General features: G+C 38.6%; 1 pseudogene; it reads right to left on the bottom strand.

Moving 5' to 3' along the window:
- Nucleotides 1–2,176: 2,176 nt before the first annotated feature.
- LOC114030057 lies at nucleotides 2,177–2,773 on the bottom strand (annotated as a pseudogene).
- Between the last annotated feature and the right edge of the window lie 21,824 nt (nucleotides 2,774–24,597).

The raw sequence follows: 24,597 nt of genomic DNA on the forward strand, positions 1-24,597 counted from the left end.
TCTTCTACGTGATAGCACATGTATAACCTGTATCAAATTGCCTACCATTTTAGGAAGAGGGGAGGGGATGGAGGGAGGGAGAAAAATTTGGAACTCACAATCTTGTGAAAATGAATACTAAAAATTGTATTGACATGTAATTGGAGAACAAAGAAAATACTATTAAAAAGAAAAAAAGAACAAAAATGAATGTTGAAAACTATCTTTACATGTAATTGGAAAAATAAATACTATTTAGCAAAAATTGAAAAAGGAATATAAAAAATAGACCAAGCAAGTGGTGATAAAGACCTGTCATAGAAGCCAGTTCTAGAACAGTCTCATCTATGTGATCACAGACAAAAAAGGCAGTGGTTACTGAATGCCTTTTTTTTTTTTTGGTACAGCAATTGGGGTTAAGTGACTTGCTTAGAGTCACTCAGCTAATGAGTGTTATGTGTCTGAGTCTGGATTTGAACTCAGGTCCTCTTGACTCTAGGGCTAGTGCTCTATCCACTGCACCACCTAGCTGTCCCAAAAGAGCTAACATTTTTATAGAGCTTTTAAGTTTGGCAAAATACTTTACATATATTATCTCAATTTGCTTTTTTTTTTAAATTTGTTTTTGGTGAGGCAGTTGGGGTTAAGTGACTCGCCCAGGTTGGTACAGCTAGTAAGTGTCAAGTATCTGAGGCTGGATTTGAACTCAAGTCCTTCTGACTCCAAGGCTCAGAGTTTTATCCCCTGTGCCATCTAGCTGCTTCCTGGTTACTTTCAAAAAAAGAAGTTTTGTTGTATACTTTTTTGTTTTTAAAATAATATTGATGCATTTTATATTACTTTAACTTTCTAATGATATTCATGCCATAGAATTCTTTTGTAACAAAGAATAACTCAGCAAAACTAATATAGTAGCCATGGAAAGCAATCTACACCTCATTCCACACCCTAAGTCCAACTCTTTTCTGCCAAGAAGATGGAGACATGCTTGATTATTATTTCTCTGAACTCAAAATTGGTGATCGTGGTTCTGATGTCTTTCATTATTGGTGTCCTTTTGTTGTGGTCATTGTATAAATTGGATTCTTTATTACATTTACTTCAGGCTATGTCAGTTCAGATAAGCATTCCCCAATTTTCTTCTAACTTCACATTCAGCATTTTTTATATCACAGTAATATTCTCTTATATTTATATGCCATAATTTGTTAGCCATTTTCCAATTAATGGGCATCCCTTTTGTTTCTGGTTCTTTACCACTAAGAACCGCTGTTGTGAAATTTTTTTTTGTGTATTTGGAGGCTTTTTCTTTGTTTTTGACTTGCTTGGTTACAGGCCCAGTAGAGTTATTTCTGGTCAAAGGTCAGTCCTTTCTCATCATGTCTGACTATTCATGACCCTATTTGGGGTTTTCTTGGCAAAGATACTGGAGTGCTTTGCTATTTCCTTCTCCAGGTCATTTTACAGATGAGGAAACTGAGGCAAACAGGGTTAAGTAATTTATTCAGGGACTCATAGCTAGTAACTAAGGCTGGATTTGAACCCAGATCCTCCTGACTCCTGGACTGGTGCTCTACCCAATGTGCCACCTAGGCGACCAGTAAGTAATTTTTCTAATAATTTATTAGCATACCTATCTTCCCTCAGACCCTACATCATTTACAATTTTTGTATTTTGCCAACTTTATTACTCTGAGAGCTTTGAGGTGAAATTACCATTTTCACCGTATATCTATGTAGAGCTTACTGTGCTACATGGTGTAAGATGTTAGTGTAAAACAACTTTCTGCAAAACTACTTTCCATGTTGTCCCAGAAGTTCTTTTCAAGTGATGGGTCCTTTTTACATATTTCTATATCTATATCTATATATAGATATATATGTGTGTGTGTGTGTGTACGTGTGTATATATGTATATATATATGTATATATATTTTTTGTAGCCCATTTCCCTTGTTTTACACAAAACAGAGGTCCACAGGGTTCAAATGCATCATCAAGTGCAGAGGAGGGACAGGTGGCAAACACAATGAGAACATCAGAGGGTGCTGGGCCCAGCAGGCAGGTCACACTCGAGGGACCAAGTTCCAAGTCTTGTTGCTCCTTGGGAGCTAGCCCCCTCTTGACATCCCATTTCTCTCCAGTCATGCTCGGGGCTGGGTAAAAATATCTCAGCACGGTAGCAAAACTCCTGGGCTTAGACTGGTTGATAGCTGAATGAGAAGATGATATATCCTGGCAGCCTCCTGCATCCTCCTTTCATCAGAAGGCTCGTTTGCTCCTCAGTTTTTTTGATAAAGGATACCTCATCTCGGTTTCGGATGCCATACTCTCGGAGTTTCTTTCCATCTTCAGTTAGCTTCTCTCCAGCAAAAGTGAGATGGTATGTTCTCCATATATATGACCAACTGATTCCCTGTATGCCCCCTTCCCGCTCTTGTTTGAGCTGCACGTATCTCTGAATAGCCTTCTTTAGGTCCAAGGTTGTGGCATTTTGCACCACAACAACAGGCATCACTTCTCCATCCACTTTGCAAACTCTGACAATCATTGCTTGGCCATATTCCAGAGCTATCTGAGAATTTATCTCCTCCAAAGTGACCTGGAAAGGCAGGTCACAGAGCAGCGGATCCTGAACGATCATGGCGAGCCCCTCCTGAAACACATCGAACACTTCGGCGTGAGGCAGCGCCTCCTCTTGGTCATCCTCGTCTTCGCCGCCGCCGCCGCTGCTCCCAGCCTCCACCCCCTCCTTGGCGACAGGCAGCTTCTCCTCCACATCCCACCCCTCCATCTGCAAGTCTTTAAGCAAAAAACTTCCGGTGAGAACCTGGGAAACCCTAGATATATATTTTAAGGGAGTGCCAGGTGGAAAACATCCATTCTTTAGTTTTAGCTCCTCCTTTCATTTAGCCTGAGGTTTGATCTTTGTGTTGAACCTCTGTAATCGTGTGTATTCTTTCACTGATATTGACCAAGCCACAGTTGCTGAGATGTGAAATTAGATGATTTAAAGATTCATTTCTGAAGTGCAAGATATGTTCCAGGGCTTAAAATGATATGCTTTGGGGCATAAAATGATTTCTTGCTGGGGTCAGGCAAAAACAATGCTGTCATAAGTGAGTCTAAGCAAGGTAGTTGGAGAAGAATTGTGTTTTCCTTAGTCCATACTTAGGCTTTTTTTCTTTGTTTTTCCGAACCGAGTTTCAAGGCAGGAAACTAGCTACATATTGACTATAGGATTATCATGGCATGGAGACTAAGTTATTCAACATGTTACAAATTGCTTTCATCAGTTCAAAGACCAAATTCTCTTCTTTTTTTTTTTCTAAAGTAGTTTTGCATGTGCTAAAAATAAATATGAAACCTCTGATGGATTTTTGGTAGAATTGGTTTTCAATTATCCATGGTAATGGGGTAGAAAATGAAGCAGTCAACCCTTGAACATCTGGTTTCAAAGAAGGGGAGCATTGGCACATATGATAACTGAAAAGTGGAGATAATTCACCCAGGACAGGGAAGCTTAAATTGGGATCCATCTTCATCTTGGGTAACTAGGAGCAGACTGTATTTTCAGTGTCATTTCCCTCAACAGCTTTTATCTGAGCTATCAAATAGAAAAGTGGGGGAGGGGGCGGGAAATAACTGACCTTTACTTTTTCTGCTGGTTTCTTCTTATCCCTCTTTGAGCTTTTAGGCCAGCAGTGAAATGGTCAGAAAGTGGCAAGAGAAGCCAGGAAGCAAAACAGCGGATCTGGGTTAATTTACAAACTGAATAATCAGCCCCTCAATAAATAGGAAATTGGCAAAGATATCTTGGAGGTGCCATGATTCCTTCAGCTCCATTGTGGCAGCAGCGTTTGAGCTGGCTTGGGGGACTTCCACATACTATGGATAAACACAGTCATTTCCCATAGCTCCCATTTAACACTATAATTTAAGATTACACAGCCCTACTTGCCCTGCATACATCCTCCTCTGTGTTGAGTCTACAGCTTTGCTTGAGGCCCTGCCAACATTCTCTCTGAATGGTGTGTTAGTACAGTGTCTTACATTCTGTGACACGTTTGTGAACTTGTAAATTTGCCTCAGGAAAGAGCCTGTCTTCTCTCTTTCAGTCTGCCCAACTCTGTCCCCACTCTGATTACCCTCACCCCATGACCCCCACCTTCTCCAGCTTTCTTTCCTCACTTCATCTCTGTCCATTAGTGGCACCCCAGGGCAGGAGTGGAGTATAGGATCTAAGGAGCACATAGGTTTGCATAGTAAGCAACCTAATGCCTCCCTGAGAGATCAGACAAATCCAAATTCTCATAGGGAGTGAGGAGTTCACCAGAGAGCCAGAACTGTTGAAAGGCACTGTGTCAGTCTTTTCCCTGAGGAGTTAATTAGCAATTTCCATCTCTAGTTGCTATCGAAAGATATGCAATTGCTCTGTGAAGAGGCCAGCATCCAAAGTGAATAGAGAGGCCCTGCAATTCATTTATCATGGGAGGGCTTTCTGATTTATGAACCCTTGAAGTACTGGATGAGATAAATGAGAATCTACTTCATATAAACGCTTCATCCCTGTGTGGGTTGGAAGTTCCCATCCCCACCCCTCCCATCCCCAACTCAAGGGCCTGCTTCTGGAAAGCTAGCAGCCCCCTTGGATTCATCTATGACCAGTGAAGATGCCATACATGGAAAGCCTCTGCTATGTGAATGTTCTGCTGAGTGTCAGGGAAATTTTTGAACATACTATATAGAAGGGGGTTGAGCAGTAGAAAAGACCCTTTTTTGTGCCAGAGATTCAAATCACAGCACTGTCACTTATTACCTATGACCTTGAGCAAGTGTCCTTACCTCAGAAATCAGGTTCTTTTCAGCTCCAATAAGCAGTACTTTTCTTTGGGGGCCCAAGTCTTTTCCCTTGGGGGTATGTCCTTGAAATTATAAGTTGGGGAAAATGTGATTCACTTTGCAAGAATTCATTTTTACCACTTTTAGGAAGACCTCTGTACACATAGAGCTTCCTATTTGATTCCCAAACATCAAATGTTGTCTTCTGTCTTGACATACTATGATCAAATGCTTATGTTCACTTAATGTGATTATGGTTTGGAGTAAGTCTTTGGATGCTGGATGGTAACAACTCCTTTTCTTCCAGCTTAACTTTGATTCAGATTCTTTAAAATCATGTAGTCTATAAATCAAGGAACCTCACCAGTTGGTTGCATGTGTACTGGCTTGTGAACACATGTTATTTGTAATAGCACTTTCTATTTACAGCACCTTTCATCTAAGCCTCAGAAAGTACTTTAAATTCTTCACTTGTTAATCCATACTGCTCTCTTAGGGAGCTGACGAAGATTAATCCCTGGTTTAAACTGGGGAGACCAAGGCAAAGAGATGAAGATAACTAGGTCAAGGCGATAATGTGTCACAGGGAGTTTGGGGAACAGAATTCACTAAACCCCAGTTAACTTGAGTGAGGATAGTAACGACAAAATGCTGTTCAATCATTTATCAGTCCTGTCCGACTCTTCGTGACCCCATTTGAGGTTTTCTTGGCATAGATACTGTACTGGTTTGCCATTTCCTTCTCCAGCGCATTTTACAGTTGAGGAAACTGAGGCAAACAAGGTTAAGTGATTTGCCCAGGGCCACATAGCTAAGGGTCTGAGGCCACATTTGAACTCAGAAAGATGAGTCTTTCTGATTCCAGGCCCAGTACTTTATCCACTGCGCCATTTGGCTATCCTTATAAAGTGATCTTCAACCATAATTCCTTTTTGTTTCCTTCAATATTTGTTTTGGGATCCAACCATTCTTTGATCAACTTTGTGTCTGTCTCATCCAGTGATGTGTGAATCCCGTACCTGAAATAAACTTTAGCTCATTCTCTTAGATTGGGTGAAATTATAGGATTGTACATTTAGAGCTTGAAGGGACCTTCAGAAGTCATTTATCCATTCTCCTTATTTTATAGATGAGGAAACTAAGATTCAATTTAATCCAGGGAAGTTCTGATTTGCCTAAAGTGACACAGGGAGTAAGAATTACAGGTAAGATTTGAACTCAGGTCCTCTGATTTCAGAACCAGAAAGTATTCTTTCTATTGCACCATATAGCCTATGAAATAGGTCTACTGGAACTCTACATAACAACTAAAAATGAAGCAAATGCTATTTATATTAAATCCATTTATAGATACATGATTACTACCATTAATAGTGAGTCATATTCTTTCTTTCTTAACTACACATGGAATTAATTTAGAATCCAGTGAAAGGTGAATTGGATATGGTTTATTTCAACTGCATATGTGGCTAGATCATGAGTCAGAGAAAGATTATGGAATTTGTCTCTAGAGATCTTGGAAAAAGAGAAAGATAAGTGTTCGATGCTGATGGTTTAGTGATTATCTGCCTGGAAAAGAAGGGATCTCAAGGTTTCTACCAGTTCTAAGATTCTATTATTCAAGCCATGTACCCCAATTAAAATCTTTAATTAATAAGTTTGTGGGGTTTTTTGCTTCCTTTAATAAGGGGAGAAAGATGATCGGAAGAGTTCTCTTTAAGGTTTTTTTTTCCATTGGGAATGCATCCTCCAAGTATGTAGGAGCTGGTATGCAGAAGGAGGAGTGAAGTCACTTGGAGTAAAGTTAGTCTGTAATTCCTTTGGTGATAGTGCTAGTTTTTCATGAATGTATGCATGTTCTAGGTGGCACAGTGGATAGAATGCCAGGCCTGAGGTCAGGAAGACCTGAGATTGAATCTAGCATCAGACTCTTACTAGCAGTGTGATCCCCTGGGCAAGTCACTTAAACTTGTTTGCCTCAGTTTACTCATATGTAAAATGAGATAGAGAAAGAAATGGCAGACCACTCCAGTATTTTTGCTAAGAAAAGCCCAAATGGGGTCATAAAGAGTTGGACATGACTGAAATGACTGAACAACAAATGCAGAATTTTTTTTTTGAATCAAGCCATAATTTCACTTTAAGTGGTATTGAAAGATGAAGACATTTGTGGAGTGCCATGACCTCCCAAGGATGTTTTACATTGATGTAGGTAGGCTATACTCTATTCTCCCTCTACTGCTATGTCAGGGATAGGTTATTCTAAAATGGGAAGACCTTATATCTTCTGATTAAGTATCCTAACTGATCATGGCATAGAAATTGCATAGCAAATTCCCAGTTTGGGACGTCATGGAAGGTTACAATAGGTAAAGAGAGAATGGGTGCTTTGTGGCTCCCACCTTTTTACTATAGCTGTTTCAGCAGTCTTCTTATATCGTTGCCTTGTTTTTTCCCCCAGGACATACATTATCTTTGTCTTTACCGTATAATAGATAAGGTAAAAATGTACTGCACTGGCCACTTGCATTGACAATTTAAGAGTGAGAGGCAGTTGGTATTGTGAGAAAGCAATGGATTTTGAGTCAGAGGACCTAGGTTTGAGTCCTCGCTCTTCTACTTCTTGTGTGATCATGGACAAAACACTGCCTCCTGGGACCCATTTTCCCCATCCACAAAAGGAGGAGTTTGGATTCAAAATGACCTTTTAGGTCTTTTCCAACGATAAGACTATGGATCTGTGATCATTGGTATAAATAGTACAACAGAGAAGAACAATATACTTAGCTTGATTCACTTAATTCCTAGCAACAAGAGACACTCTACAATACAGTAGACTACCCTGTTCATCCAGGAATTCATGGTCAAGCATTCGAATGCTGCCTTTACTATTATCCTATACTCTCATACTCTTTTCATCTTGCAGCGCATTGGTCCACAACCATGGACAATTCCCACAGCTTGCCTAGAAGCAACATGCAACTGTGAAGACCTGGTCCCCCACAAATAAATGCTGTCTGATTTCAACTTGCTGCTGCTCAGCAAACCTCTTAGTTGTTCACAATTGATTCAACCACTCAACAAATAATTAGGTAGGGGCAGGGAACAATGTGATGAAAAGCACAGCAATAGAAAGCATCAACCACTTTAGGCTAGTCACAAAAAAGAAAGCTAGATTAAAAAGTAGAATAGACCTGAATCTGGCTCTTTATGATGTACAATTATCCCTTCCACATTGCAGCTTTCCCCATCATGGTTTCGATATATCACGAGTTGGGGGCAGCTAGGTGGCGCAGTGGATAGAGCACCGACCCTGAAGTCAGGAGGACCTGAGTTCAAATCTGACCTCAGACCAAATACTTGACACTTACTAGCTGTGTGACCCTGGACAAGTCACTTAACCCCAATTGCCTAAAAAAAAAAGATATCATGGGTTGGAATAAGAAATTAAATGGGAATTTTGGGGGAGTTTTGTGGAAGCCACAGAAAAAGTTTAAGAAACTTAGAACTGAATAGAACATACATGTAGTATTGTATGATATCAACATATTTAAACTTTTAATATCATAATAATTCAGACTTCTCTGGTATGAAGGGAAGGCCAAAATTTTTATGCATAGTTTCCAGATTGAGGGGATGGTGCACCCCTAACCCCCACAATGTGGAAGGGATAGCTGTACACAAGTGTAGGAGGGGAGGGAGAAAACAGGGCAACCCCTTTGGGGAAAGAGCACATGTTAGGAAATCAATCAATCAGTTAGTATTTATTAAGTACTCAGTACTGGAGGTACAAACATGATGAATGAAATAATTCTTATTAGAAAATAGTCAAATGAATAGTCACAGGTACATGGAGATCTCTTCTAGCACCAAACCTCTCAACTATTTTAAGATGAAAAGTAAATCTAAAGATTTTAATTATAAAAATAACGTGTTTGGGAAGTGAAGGGTGTTAAGGATCATTCTTTTTTTCTTTTCTTTTCTTTTTCTTTTTGTTGAGGCAATTGGGGTTAAGTGACTTGCCCAGGGTCACACAGCCAATAAGTGTCTGAGGCCATATTTGAACTCGGGCCCTGAATCCAGGGCTGGTGATCTCTCTATTTTGCCAACTAGCTACCCAACTAAGGCTCATTCTTGAATATAATGTTTCAAATAATTTACCTTCCACCCTAACAGAGAGCTCCCCACATGCCCTTAACACCAACAAATGTCCTCCAAAAACTTTGAATTCATTTTTGCTTTAGTACCATGACCTACTTGGCGTTCCATTTTAAACATATGGGACATGGATTAAATGTATAATTGGTGTCATTGGTGATGTCAGAATATAATGATTGTTCAGGATTTCAAATCTTCAGCATACAAGGAAGTGGTTCTCCAACTTTTTTGTTGGGCAGATCATTTCAATAGGACCAAAAACTACAAGCAGGTTATCAAACCTGCTGCTCACGAATCACTATAATAAACAAACTACCACAACCACATTTAACAGAAATAGTAGCATTTTTGAAAACAAAAGTAAGTAATTAACAAAAGGTAATTGGCTTATAGTTATTTATAGTGCTTTGTTAAACATCATAAGTAATTAATCCATGTCAGAAACTATAGTCATTATAGTGTTACTGATTTCTGGTTGGAGGTCATCAAGTCCAGCACCCTCATTTTATTTTATTTTATTTTTTAAAAGTTTCATTGAGGACTTAAACCAAAATCATTTCTGCATGTAATTCTCCCCAACCTAGTGACTTACCTTTTTTTTAATGAAGAAATATAGTTTTAAAAATCAACAAACATTATGACCATTTCTGATAGTTTACACAACAATACATACCCAAGGTCCCCTACCTCTCCAAAGAAAGGAGGGAAGTATGTTTTCCCATTTCTTCTCTGGGTCCAAGATTAGCATTTCAATTATATGGCGTTCAGCTTCATTTTAGTGTTCTTTCCATTCATCTTATTGTAGTTACAGTGTGTATATTTTTCCCCAGACTGCACTTACTTCATCTGCATCAGTACCTACAAGTCTTCCTATGTTACTTTGAATTTCTCATATTTATCTCTTCTTATATTTCAGTAATATCCTATTGCATTCCTATAACAAAATTTGTTCAACCATTTCCCAGTCAATAGGCACATTCTTTGTTTCTTTTCTTTTCTTTTCCTTTTTACTACCACAAAAAATGCTTCTATGGTTATTTTGTTATACATTGGATCTTTCTGTCTTTGATCTCCTTGAGGATATAAACCTACAGAGAGATTTTTGTATCAAAGGATGTGATCAGTGTAGTTGCTTTTCTCTTATAATTCCAAATCATTTTCCAGAGTTGGACCATTTCACAGTTAGACTGACAGTGAGTTATTGTGTGTGTCTTCCTGTAGCTACTCTAAAACTGAGTTTTTAAATAAATTATTTTGATGTCTTGTTTTTCACATTGCCAGTTTTCCCCAGTATCTCTCCTTTTCTCCTTTCCAGAGAATCATCCTGCATAAAAATAGTTTTTAAGACAAAAGAAGAAGGGAAAAAAATCAACAAAACTGATTAATATGTTGAAAAAGTCTGAAAATATGTGTAATGAGTAACTCTAACCCTCATGAACCTCCCACCTTTGCAAAGGAGTGAGAGTATCTTTTCATATCTCTTCCTACAAGCCATCCTTTTTTTTTCAATCTTGCAATATTTAATTTTGATTTGTGTGTGTCTTTCTGATTACGCTATTGTATTCATCATGCATATTATTTTCTTGACTCTGCTTACTTCATTTTCCATCAATTCATTTAGATCTTTTCCATGCTTCTCTGTATTCATAACATTCAATATTTCTTATACCACCATCGTATTCCGTAATATTCATGTACCACAAGTAGTTTAACCATTTCCTAAGCAAGGAGCATCTACTTTACAAAACTGAGTATTTTTACTTTTTTCACCTTTGCCAGTGTGATGTCTTGTAAGGTGAAACTTTGGAGGTGTTTTAATTTGCAATTTTCTTGGAGACATCTATGGTTCTTTTGAAATCTATTTGTTCATATTTGTTGACCACTTAACTATTAGGAAATGCTGCCTAGTCTTATACATTTGTGTTAACTCTGTGGATATCTTGGAGAACAAGCTTACATCAGAGATAACTGATGTAGAAAAAAAAAAACCCTCCTGAATGGACAGTTTTCCTTCACATCCTAGCTGGATTGATTTTGTTCATACAAAGTTTTTAAATTTTAAAGTAGTCAAAATTGTCCATTTTTTATATGCCCTCATTTTACAGATGAAGAAATTGAGGTCTAGCAAGGTTAAGGGACTTGTACAAGGTCACACAAGTAGGGAGTGGTAGATTCTGGATCTGGTTTAGAACCCAGGCCTTCCAACTCTAAATCCATCATGCTTTCCACAAAACCACATTGTTCTCACTTTTTAATGTTAATAGCACTAGAGACTGGCCTGGGGACAATCCTCCAGTGGTTCTTTGAGAAACCTTATGCCGTACAATATTAGCAAATCTGTATATTGCCTTTTCAGTGAGGCTGAATCCACCTCTACAAAGAGAAGCTTTATCCTCCCCGGCTTCTACCAAGAGGACAGAGAAGCTTTCTTAGATATCTGAACACTTGTTATATAATACATTAAATTCCAAAAAATGTTCCACCAAGACTTTTGGGACAGCCCCCCCCCCTTTTTTTGGCTAGGCAGTGGGGTTAAGTGACTTGCCCAGGGTCATACAGCTAGTAAGTATCAAATGTCTGAAGTCAAATTTGAACTCAGGTCCTCCTGATTCCAGGACCAGTACTCTATCCACTGTACCATCTAGCTGCCCTCTGGGATACCCTTTATAAGGCTCCATAGCCTAATCAGAGGAGGTAGGGATGAAATTAACAAAAATACTTTTCACAAAACTTTTGTCATCTAAGTGCTTCAAAGTGACAGATGACTTTAAGCTCCCTTGTCTAAGCACTCTCTTTCCCATAAGGTTGTATTCTCTTACAGTTACTAAGAAACAGAAAGGCCTTTGGAGAGCAAAGACCCACACCTTGGTGTCCTCCACCAGCTGCTAAGTGCTAAGTAGCACAGAGTGTCTTCTTACACTTACATGAGGAGCAGCTCACATCAGACCAAGGCATTGGGACAAGAATTTGTGACATCAGAGTGGAAAAGGTCATTGTATTTTGTTCTGAGTTGGAACGGGAAGTGAGGAGACTCTAACAAAGAGAAAATTTAATTCAGGTTTATGAAGATCAGGTGATCTTAATTTAATTGGAGCTGAGAAAACAACCTATAGCATTTATTTTTGATGAGTTGTAGGGGAATCAGACACTTTTATTGATAATCAACATGGGGTTAACAATATATTCATGAGTAATCCTTCCAGAGTACCTTGACCTTTGAGAATTCCATAGAGCCATAGGGGGGGCTTCTGTATTCCCCTCCTCCATGTCCCTACCCTGGTGAGAATTTTGTGTGTGTGTGTGCCTTGGAAACATCACAATTACCCTCTTAAACCATTGCAGTGAAGCTTTTTATCACGTGATGTACTGAAAAAAGTAGAAGAAACAGGAGTTGGCTGATTTGAACAAAATGAATCTTAAAATGTTGATCAGAGAGTAAAATTGCTGTCAGATTACACCATTGAAAGGAAAAGGACCATAGTGAGAACAAATTTGTCACCAGATTAAAATAATTAGGTTTTCTTTCTTTCTTTTAATGCTAGAAGTTGTTGTAACAGGATGTACCAAACCTGTATCAAGTGATATAGTTTAAAAGAATGTACTTAGTTTCAACAATGGACATTTACTAAGCCTGTGGAGAACTTTCTGGAGGACACAGGATTAAAGTTCCACAGAATGCATAAATAGGGATGAGTGAGGCAATTTTGGATTATGAGATTTGAAATCTTCAAGCAATCAACTCAAGTGGGTGATGGCAAAAAATGATCACTGCTGGGTCACTTTCTAGTAAAGAGTATGTGTTTTGTGATTGAACTTTAACTATAATGTGTGGAGATGATGCACGGTTAGTAGGACCTGCTCTCTGAATTGTTTTTTTCTCCCAATAGTAATATTTTTGTTTGTGTTGTGTCCTCTTCCATCAGTGAAGATGCATATTTACTAGTTGATTATTAGGATTGTGATTTTTAAACTATAAAACAAAGTGGAGCTAACTGACCTCATTATCTTGTTTGGCCTGAAGACCAACATATTCTAACCAATTAGCTAACTAGTCATAGACTACATAAGAAAGGAGGATGGTTCATTGGCATGGGGATTCCCAGGATACTCAGCCTGTCTTCATTATGCTGCATTCTCAGGGGGTGGGGTACTGGCATGAACAGTACCCATGGGTTGTTCTAGGGCTGGTTACAGTGGTTACAGTGAGCAGTTTGCGTGGAGGCAAATGAGAAGATGGGCAGCTAGGTGACACAGTGGACAGAGTATCAGTCCTGGAGTCAGGAAGACTCACCTTCTTGATTTCCAATCTGTCCTCAGACACTAGCTCTGTGACCCCGGGCAAGTCACTTAACAATATTTGCCTCAGTTTCCTCATCTATAAAATGAGCTGGATAAAGAAATAGCAAACCACTCCAGTATCTTTGCCAAGAAAACCCCAAATGAGGTCACAAAGTGTTGGACATGATTGAAACAACTGAACAACAACAAAATGAGAATATGGTGGGAAAGTGTTGGTCACACATTTAGAGATGGAAGGGACTTCAGAAGTCATCTAATCCAACTCCCTTATTTTGCAAATGAGGAAACTGAAACCCAAAGAAGTTAAATGACTTTGTCAGAGGTCACAAATAGTAAATACAATATCTAGAATCAGAGCCTTCATAAAATTAATTCACCCAAGCTCAGGTAATTGAAACAAGGGAGGACTCATGATTATGGTGGATTCTAAGCATGTATGGGGGAGAAGTACATGAAACTGACTCTAAAAATTCTCATTTTGAAAGAGAGGAAAGCAGTGTGGTAAAGGGGAAAGAGCACAGGCAAGGCAGAGTTCATATCCCAACTTGGCTGCTAGCTGCCTTGACAATATGCTTATCTCCCTGGGCCTCAGTTTTCTTCATTTGTAAAAGGAATATGTTAGACTACATGACCTCTAAGGTCTCTTTTAGCTCTGTATCGATGAGTGCTAGAAACTTGTGTTAAGACCTTACAGAAAGATGTCTCCTGATAGATAATGTGTAAGGATTTGTTTTCCATTTGACATGTTTATTGATAGGTTAAAACTGTACAATATTAGCAAATCTGTATATAGCCTTTTCAATGAGGCTGACTCCACCTCTACAAACAGAAAACTCTGTATGCAGTGCTCACTATTGCAATCATGTCTCTCTGGATCACTGTGATATTCAGAAGACTTGCCACTGTGTTCCTACAGGTTCAGGTGTCAAGATCCAATGACTTTTGACACAGACATGTGAGAGAATAGGAGAGGGCTCAGGAGGTTTTATTTTTAGGGATGCAGGTGTCACTGATCTTGTGACACAGATACATCATGGCCTGAATCCTTTTCATATCCTCTGGGCCCAAGTCTTCGGGCAACTAGAAGTGCTATCTAGCACTCACAGGTTCCCCAGATGTGAGACATAGGAAGAATCCCCCAGGAACGTCAGGCTCACAGAGCCACTGTGCTCTTTTAATATTAAACCAATTTTGAATTGTGAATTGTGCTTAACATCTTTTAAGCAAATAATAGTCCTGAAAGAACCTCACTCCAATCTCTTTATTGAATGGGAACTACCTCCTTTTCAAGGAGTTTCAGAAATATACTGTCAACCCCAGAATGCTGGGCTGGGTTTCATCACTGTTTAATCCAATTATGATTTGACAGCCCTGAGTAGTCTTCCAATTCATTTCTTTTGCCCTAGGATGCACATGGATTCTAAGGTGACTGAATCTTACCTGGATAACTTAGATCATATCTAGGAAATCAGAGAAACACAAAAATGCACAAATGAATAAGCAGGTGGGGAACAAGGTAAAGGAATATGGACAATGTGTGGATCAGAGGTACCTCATGTTTTCTGAATATCCCCGACCTTGTGTTGTAAAGGTTGGTCCTGGTACAACAGAGCCGGAGGCCCCAAATGATAACATTATCTCTTCCACTGGCATTCATTCCCTGTTTGGGATGTTTTTGTTCCAAAGAGAGTGAAAAATGATGTTACTTGCAATGCACACAAGGAAGTACTGAACTTGCATCTTTTATCTTCCTCTCTCATTAGTAATGGCACCTCTAGTTGATGGCTCATTACATAGTTGGCATGACTTTATTTGATTCCATGTAGTGAAATGGACACTGTCTACCTCTTCTAAATTTAGCCAGTAAATAAGCATTTATTAAACCTCTACTATGTACCAGGCACCATGCTAAGCACTGCATGAAGAAAGTTAAAAAAAATAGTCCCCACTCTCGCAAGAGCTCATGATATAATGGAGGAAACAACATGCAACCAACTGCATGCAAATATTGGTGATACACACACAAAACACAAAACATTGGAGATAGTCAATAGAGAAAGGCACTAGTACTAAGGAGAATTGGGAAAAGCTTCTCAGAGAAGGTAGGTTTTTAGTTGAGATTTGAAGGAAGGCAAGAAAGCCAGGAGATAGAGATAAGGAGAGAGAGAGAATAAAGGGACAGCAAGTGAAAACACACAGAGCTGGGAGACTGGGTGTCTTGTATGAGAATAACAAGGAGTCACTGGATCTGAATCTTGGAGTACATGGCAAGGGGTAGGGGCTGGGGAGCATGAGATGAAGAAGATGGATTGGAAAGGTAGAAAAGGTCCAGGTTATGAAAGACTTTAAAAACCCTACTGAGAATTTTATATTTGATCCTGGAGGAAATAAGGAGCCATTGGATGGGGTCAAAGGATGACATGGTCAGACTTGCTTTTGAGGACAATGCCTTTGATAGCTGAGGGAGAATGGATTAGAGTACAGAAAGACTGGAAGTAGAGAGACCAACCAAAAAGCTATGGCAGTAGTCCAGGCATGAGGTGATAAGGGCCTGCATTAGTGTGGTAGCAGTGTCAGAGGAGAAAAAGGTATATGTACACAAGATATGTTTCGAAAATAGAATTAACAAGACTTAGCAAGAGAGAAGATAAGTGGGAGGGAGAGAGTGAGATATTGAAGATGACACCTAGGTTGTGAGCCTGGATCCTTGGGTGAATAGTGGTACCCTTACTGATAGTAGGAAAGTTAAAAAAGAGAGGTGGGTTTGCAGGGAGATTTTCAATTTTGAGCTTGTTGAGTTTAAGATACTTATGCACCTTCCAGTTCAAAATGTCCAATATGCAGTTGGAGACACCAGACTGAAAGTTAAGAGAGGAGTTAGGGATGGATAAGTAGGTCTGAGAATGATCAGCATAGAGATGCTAATTGAATCCATGGGAACTGATAAGATCACCAAGTAAAATAGTGTAGAGGGAGAAGAGAAAAGGCCCCAGGACAAAGGGAAGCAGCTATGGTGAGTATTCATACTTTTTTTTTTTTTTTGATGTTTCTAAACCTTTTCATCCCTCTATATATGTCCCATGGTGAATTGATTAGGAAGCTATAAAAGAATTGCCTTGAAGCAGTTAGGACCTCATTGAGATTATATAGCATACATTTGTAGTGGAATCAGCACAGTTTCATGATTTTCTTTTTTCCTTTTTTTTTTTTGGCAATTGGGGTTAAGTGACTTGCCCAGGGTCACACAGCTAGTAAGTGTCATGTGTTTGGTCTGAGGCTGGATTTGAACTCAAGTCCTCCTGACTTCAGGGCCAGTGCTCTATCCACTGCAAAACCTAGCTGCCCCAATTTCGTGATTTTCTATAGCTTCCTTGAGCAGCATGTGAGTAGGAATGAAGGTATAAGGTGGTGAGAGCAAGCCAAAGTTGGAGATTAGTAAGGCAAGATTGGCAATAGGATAAGGGGGCAAGGGGACTCAAAAAAAGAGAACAGTGTAGAGTTGAACTGGTTCATCAAAGGGTCACAATAGGGGAAAGAAGAAGAGTGTAGACAGTACAGAGTGAGGCCTATGAAAGAACTGAGGGGTCAAGGGATTAGAGATCAGGGTGAGGATGAACAGCAGCATTTGGGATGGCAAGGCAGACAACAGATTAGATCAGACAATGGAATCTGAGTTCATGAACGAAAAAGTGGTCAGTAGTCTATTTTCACCACTGGACAAGGGGTATTTGGCACTCTGAACCCCACCGAATGTTGCTTGAGAGAGAAGTATTTAAAAAGAATTTCCAAGTACATGAAGTATCTACAACATTTATAGTATTCAATATTCAACATAAAAGCATGAAAATGACTTCTACAAGTGAATACAATAATCCTTAATGATAACCCTAATTATCCAAGGTGCATAAGCCCTTCTGAAACTAGGATGGAAATGGACTTAAAAATTGATATCTGTTTTAAACCCAAAAGCGCTTGTCATGTAAGCCACCAGGAAAAAATAAAAGTGCCTAAGAGTGCTCCTAGGAAGGTTACTTTAGAAGAGAGAATGAGAAACAAAACCCCTCAAAATATTTGTGTCTTTAAGCCCTGGCTACTTCTTCCATCCTATTCTTGACATTTGTCCTGTTTTCACATCTGTAACTCTTTCCTCTTTAGAACTGGAGGGAACATTGTACCTTCTACATTCTAAGCTTTAATGGGCCACATCTGAAAGTCACTGGATGTGTTCTTCTTTTCTTTTCATTGCACAAATCAATTTTGAATCATGATGGTCCTTCCCTATTAACAGCTTCCTCCTCAGTCCAGTCAAATGTGAATCAATGAGGTCTACCTATAGTTTTATTGAGGCTAAGTGAAAGAGCTCAGTTATTCTGCCCCCTCTATCCTCCCCACCCCATTCCGGTTAGACATAATCTATTATCACTTGAAGATAAAATATCGCCAAGGATAGTCAAGCAGTAGGACTGATCTGCAGTAGGATTGTTCTTGACACTTGTTTTCCTGAGAACGAAACAGCTCTGAAGAAACCAAGTTACTCTCCCAAGACCATATGACTAATTAGTGACAGAGTTTGAACTAGAACCAGGAGTGGACTGGTACCAGTTCATACTGGCTTTTGAGAGATGATTATTAAATTTCCATTGTGAACATTTACATCTCAGAAATGCTACAGTTAGGGTGTGATGTATTGTTTTGCTGATTTTCTGAAGAATGTTCTGGAAGAATGTTAATAAGGGCAAAACTTTAAAGCATGTCGTGTACATTTTTTTTTCCCCCAGAGAGCTGATTGTTTATCAGCATAATATTGAATAGAACCCAGGTCTTCTAAATCTAAAAACAATGCTCTTTCCAATAAATTACACAGTGCTCCTCTGAAAAGTGAAATTACCTTTGTCTAAGCCAATTTTCATGGTGTATCATTCAGTGAGCATTTTTAAGTGCTAAGTGCTGGGGATACAGCCCTTGGGGACATCACAATCGAATGGGGGAGATACCAAGCAAACAAATATGTACAAACAAGTTAAAATAAGATAAAAAATAATTAACAGAAGGAAAGAATTAGAATTAAGAGGGATCAGGAAAGGCTTTCTGTAGAAGGTGGGATTTTAGCTGGGAGTTGAAGGAAGCCAGGAAGCCAGAAGGTAGAGATGAGGAGGGAAAACATTTCTGGCATGGAGGACAGTCAGAGAAAATGGCAGAGCCAAGCAATGCAATGTCTTGTTTGTAGAATAGTAAGGTGGTCAGTACCACTGAATCAAAGAATATGTAGTAGGGAGTAAGATATAAGAGAACTGGAAATGTGTGTGTGTGTGTGTGTGTGTGTGTGTGTGTGTGTGTGTGTGAGTGTGTGAGAGAGAGAGAGAGAGAGAGAGAGACAGAGAGACAGAGACAGAGACAGAGACAAACAGAGACAGAGCTAACGAAGGTCTTTCAATGCCAGAGGATTTTGTTTTTATCCTGGAGATAATGGAAGGAGGGCAAGGGGAGAGGAAAGAGAGGAAGGCACACACAAAAAAATTAAGTTTGTCATTGTCCTTAATTGGAGTGCAAAAAAAAAAGTTAAAGAAAAGAAAAAAGAAAAAGTAAAGAAAAAAAAGAAAAAGAAAACAGTAAAGGATTCTGTGACCATATTTGATCCCCTGAGTCTATTGTCCAGTGTTGGAGTGATGGTCATGCCTCCAATCAGATATAGGAAGCTAAAGAGGCTCTCTTAGAGGATGTAAATTTAATCCTTAACCTGAAAACTGATAGAATTTACAAGGCACATTAAGCTGTCATCTATAGAATGAAGCCAAATGAGCGTATATAAAACCCAGAAAAAAAATCATACTATGGATAGAACAAAGAATTTTATATAAAAAAGCCACAAATAGAGGAGAAGGTAGAAGGTTCTCAGGAAGACCTTGTGAAAGGCATGAGGAAAAGAACTTTTGTTAAATTTACATTGGGTACAGGCACTCAGGTGAATGAAATTCCACACTCTAAGGCTATCTCTCAAAGAAATCCAAGAATAATTTCAGGCTTAAAAGAAAGAGTGAAAATAAGAACATACAATTGTGTGTTTAAGTTAAACATAAAAATATATAGCCAAAATGCAAATAAACCAAAGCATCTATTTGTGTTATTTGTGTAATCCTGGATTTCTCATTCACCATACATATCCAATCCTTTGCCAGATTTTCCTCTTCTAATTTTACAACATCTATCATATCTATATCCCCTTCTCTCCACTCACACAACTAACACCCTAATTCAGGTCCTCATCAATTTTCTTGTATTATTTGCAGCAGACTTCTAATTGGTCTCCTTACTTCAATCCAAGGAGTCTTACCATATCACTCCACTCCAATCTCCATTTAGCTTCCAAAGTGAATTTCCTAAAGTTTAGTTCTGACCATGTCACCACCCCCTCTACTCAATAAATTTCAATGACCCCTAATTATTTTCAGGATCAAATATAAATTTCTCTTGAATTTAAAGTGTGTCGCTACTTGGACCCTTCTTGCTTTTTCAATCCTCTGGTGCCCCATGTATTCTATAATCCAGTCACATTGGCCTACTTGTTCCACACCACACTCCATCTTCCTTCTCCTTTGCCAAACTCCATCTTGGTTAGTATTGGCTGTCTACCAGGTCTGGAATGTAGAGAATGAGCAAGATAAGCAGTATTACATTTTTAAAAAAATGTTCTTGATGCCATTTTAACTTTGTGGGTTAAAGAATGTTTAATACCAAAAACAAAGCAAAAAGAAACAAGTGAAGATCAGGCATCTCTGAAGGCTGGCATCACCATAAGGTTGATAATGATAGAGTCCAAACTTTCTCTTAATATTCTGTGGGCCCTAAATTGTCTTCTAGATTTAAATCTATGATCCTATGATCTTCCCATACTCTTTTTTATCACGAAAAGAAACACATTCTAGAATTTGCAATACAAAGATACATAAGAAGTAAAATAAAGTGATTATTTTTCAAAAAGAAAACTTTATTCAGTATGTAGGAAATAGGGGCTGGACATGCAATTTCATGGTATAAGGGACTTTTGGATAAGAAAACTCTGCATCCCAATTCAGGCCAGCACCTTCCCTACAATTTATAGTCTTAGAGAGATTGACTTACATGTGGTCACAGTCCATTTGTGTCAGAAGGCATGGTTTGAATCCACATTTTCTTCTTTTGGAATACTTTTTTAGGATAATGTTATTTACTAGCTATTCTCCATAACCCCTTGTCAAACTTCTTGTACCCCTAAAGAATGAGGTGAGATGAATGTCCTGATGTCAAGATGTAGTCTTGTAATAACAAATAATTCAGATTGATGCAGCTTTGTGATCAAAGACTGTAATAAAGGTTTCTTTTGTGTTAATAATGATGACTCGTGAATCTCTCTGTTTGTCTACGTAATCATCACAATGGATTATATTAAAATTTGGTACACATGTACCAGGTTGGGAACCCTTGCCTTAGTGAGGGTTGTAGGATTAAAAGATATAGAATCTGGATAAGTGGTATGGGTTGAAGTTGACTTCACCAAAACTCTCTAAAAAGGTCTGGTTGTTGGCAGGCTAAATACATTGCTGTTCATATTAGTATGTACCCCCCCCCCCACACTTTTGGTCATGTTGTTATACTTGTTAATCAGTGAGCATTTATAAAAGGGCCTGCTATGTGCCAGACATTCTATCAAGTGCTGGGGAGATAGAGGCAAAAAAAGCAGTTCTTGTTCTCCAAGGTAATGAGAACATCAAAGCATTGGACAGTGACTTTTTTAAGGAGTTTAGCATGAAAGGGAAGACAGATGGAGTGGTATAGCAGCTGGATGAGATAGAAGGGTCAAAAGAAAGAAGCCTTGGAGGATTAGGGAAATATGAGCATTTTGTAGGCAGATAGAAAAGAGCAAGTAGAGAAAGAAAGATTTAAGATTCTTAAAAGACAAGAAACCTAGAACTTCTTGATCTAAGTTTAATGCTTTTCAGTTACACCATTTTGACCCTTTTCTCCATTAAAATTTTTTTTCGTTTTGAATTCAGATATAATTGTTCTTGCATACTTAATTTCCACCTTTACTATGCTAATAAATGCTCTGGTTTCTGGTAATGACAATGTAACATTTAATATGTATATTTTAACAAATAAATTCACTTTTAAATTTTATTTATGTATATATGTATGTATGTATTTATTTTTGCCTTCAAAGAGCCTGGGGGTGTGGCAGGGTGGAGAGGAATGTCCCGATGTCAAGACCTAGCCCTGTAATAATAAATAATTCAAACTGATGCAACCTTGTGGTCGAAGACTGTAATAAAGTTTTCAGTTTCCTTTGAGTTAATAATGGTGACCCAGTGAATCTCTCAGTTTGTCTACATAATCATCAGAGTGAGTCATATTAAAATTTGGCAACTGGGTACACAGAAATAGGCCAGGCACGGAGGTATGATGAGTAGAGAGGTAGAGAAGGTGGAAGACCTCCCTTGGGGGAAGGGGTAGAGGGGAGGAGAGTCTGGGAAGGGAGGCCCTTTGCCAGAAGTGAGGCAGCCAAGAGAGTCTTGATGATAAATTTTGTATACTGGAGCAGGCGGTGGGGGTAGAGAACTGTGTCTGAAGTTAGAGCTTCAAACTACTAGAAACAGCATCCTCATCTGTAAACTTTGGTTTGGGGATCACTGTCTGAAGGGACAAATTGGATTGGGATTTTAATCAAAGAAATAGGGAAGCGAATAAGCATTCATATAGCACCTCCTAGGTGCCAGGCACTATGCTAAATGCCTTAAAATATTATCTCTTTTAATCCTCACAACAGATCTGCAAGGAAGGTGGTGATGTTATCTCCATTTTACAGTTGAGGAAACTGAGGCAAACATAGATTAAAGTGACATGATTGGTGTCAGTAAGTGTCTGAGGCTAGATTTGAGCTCAGGTCTTCTTAACTCCAGGCCCAGATTTCTATCCACTATGTTACTTAGCTGCCTCACAAAAAGTAAGGATGCTATTCACATCATTTTTATTTATGTTTAGAGACCCACTTTCCCTTTACTTTAAAATTTTACCTATGTACATACTACCTATGTCAGATTATAATACTCTAAAATATGCAGCCAATCCTGTCATTCTTATGTACTCTAATTGGTATATATCTATCTCATTTCAGAGGTCATTTCTCTGAAAAGTTTATGCTATTTGACAGTAAGAAACCCTATAAAAAGTCAAGATATCTAAATCTGCATTTATGTCTCATAAGTCATTCTGTAATAATCAGATAGGGTATAAATCTGCCAAAGGAAACTTTATTCAGCAAGCCCTTAGGAGTAAAATATGTACGGAATTGTTGCTTAAACACTTGAGATGGAAGGGGGAAAGAGGTACAAAGGAAGGAGAAGTGATCCCTGTCCTTGAGGAGTTCATAATCCAGATGAGGAGGGAAGAGCTTAAGCATGAAACCAAGAAAAGTGCATCATAATGTAATACAATTGTACTTATTAATTTTGAATGAATGTCTGAATGAAAAGCATTTATCCAGTCTTTACTATGGGTCAGGCAGTGTGCTAAGAGCTGGAGGTACTAATATGAAAAGCACAATAGGCCTCTTTGAGAGGCTTATACTCTAATACCTTCTTAGTTAAGACTTTCCCAACTATGCCAGCCCATAATGATCTTGTTAAGTGGGGTATGAGCATTAACAATTTTCATCACTCATGTGTTCTGTTTCTCAACTGGATATGAGATCAAGGACCATGTCATAATTCTTTTGTATCCCAGCTCTGTGCTGGGAATATAGTGTTCCATAAATACTTATTGATTGGTTAATTAAACTAGAAAGTTAGATAGGCAGAAGCCAAATAAGTGTCATAACAAAGAAAAGTAAGGGAATCATTATAATGGGGTGATCAAAGCCAGAAAAGCTTCTTGGAAATTATAGATTTCATAGAATTAGACCTAGGTTGAAACTCAGAAGCAATCTAGTTCATACCAATCTTTTAAAAATCTTTTCTTTAAAGACCTGGAATGGTCTAGTTCAAAAGAATAGTTAGAAGTGATATTGTCTAGTCTATTTGTCCAAACAGGCTACAGGGATGGAGTGTAGATTCCTCAAGCCCACCAGCCATGGGTTGTCAAATTACAGTTTTATACATAAATTCTTTCTTTCATAAACCCAGGGGAATAGTGGAGATCATCCAGGACCAGAAATTTGAGAGTCTTTTGACCTGAGACTTGTTACCATTAAAACAAGCGGCTTATTAATTACCTTCTTTCCATCTTCATCCATTTCCAAAGTTTTGATATTGCAACCTGCAGCAACAGATGACTTCATTAACAAGATATCATCCTTCTATTTAAAATTCAAGTTTGATTTGGCCCTTTTTCTAATTTCCAGATTGACTTCCAAGAGATTGTGAAGCCATCTGTTTGTCCCCAGAAGAGGTAACAGTCATAGCAGTACAACCTGCCTCTGGGCTGTTCGACCTCTGGCTTTCAGAGATGACCTGGATGGAGGTCACTGACTTTACCCATTAGTTATAGTTCCCTGCCCAAAGACACTTTCATATCTTCCTGGGAACTGGCAACAAGGAAATAAATTGTTTTCATATTCCCTTTAGTGAATGAATCTTCCAACATTAAACTAGATTGAAGCAGAGAATTCACTTCACATAAGTCACAAACAGGTTATTTCAGCTATTTCTTCTTACTACCAACTTGAGGTACAACTGTGCCACAGGAAAGGCTGTAACAGCAGTATGGTACAGTAGAAAGAAGAGTGAATTTGGAGTCAAAAAAGAACGTGGGTTCAAATCCTACCACTGCCATTTGCTACTTTTGTGGCCTTAAGCACATTGTTTTACCTAGTTACCCTATTTGTCAAAATGAGGGGGTTGGACTAAATGACCACTAGGGTCCCTTTCAGCTCTAAATCTATGATCTTCTGATCTCACAACTAATCTTGCAAATCCTAGCAAAATTTGATTGTAAGTTGGTAACCCATTGTACTTTTTCTGTGTCACTTTAACTTGGTTGGGTTAAGTATTAGAACTGTATTTCATTGGTATAAGGAGCTCCGAGGTAAGGAAACTATATAATCACAGGTTGATGACTTCTCTGAAACTAATAGTCCTTGAGAATTACCTAGAGTACTAAGATTAGGTGACTTAGCCAAGGTCACACAGCCAATATGTATTGTGTGTGTGTGTGTGTGTACGTGTTGCAAAACCAGGCCTTCCAGGTCAGCTCTCTACACACCACCCTAGGATACCTCTCTTAATTTGGTTGGTTATAATTAATGAGGTCATAGTTACAGATTTTATTTCCCTTGGGGTAAAATAGTTA

Source organism: Vombatus ursinus, unplaced genomic scaffold, assembly GCF_900497805.2.
Source record: "Vombatus ursinus unplaced genomic scaffold, bare-nosed wombat genome assembly UNPS02014945.1, whole genome shotgun sequence".
NCBI classification, from domain to species: domain Eukaryota; kingdom Metazoa; phylum Chordata; class Mammalia; order Diprotodontia; family Vombatidae; genus Vombatus; species Vombatus ursinus.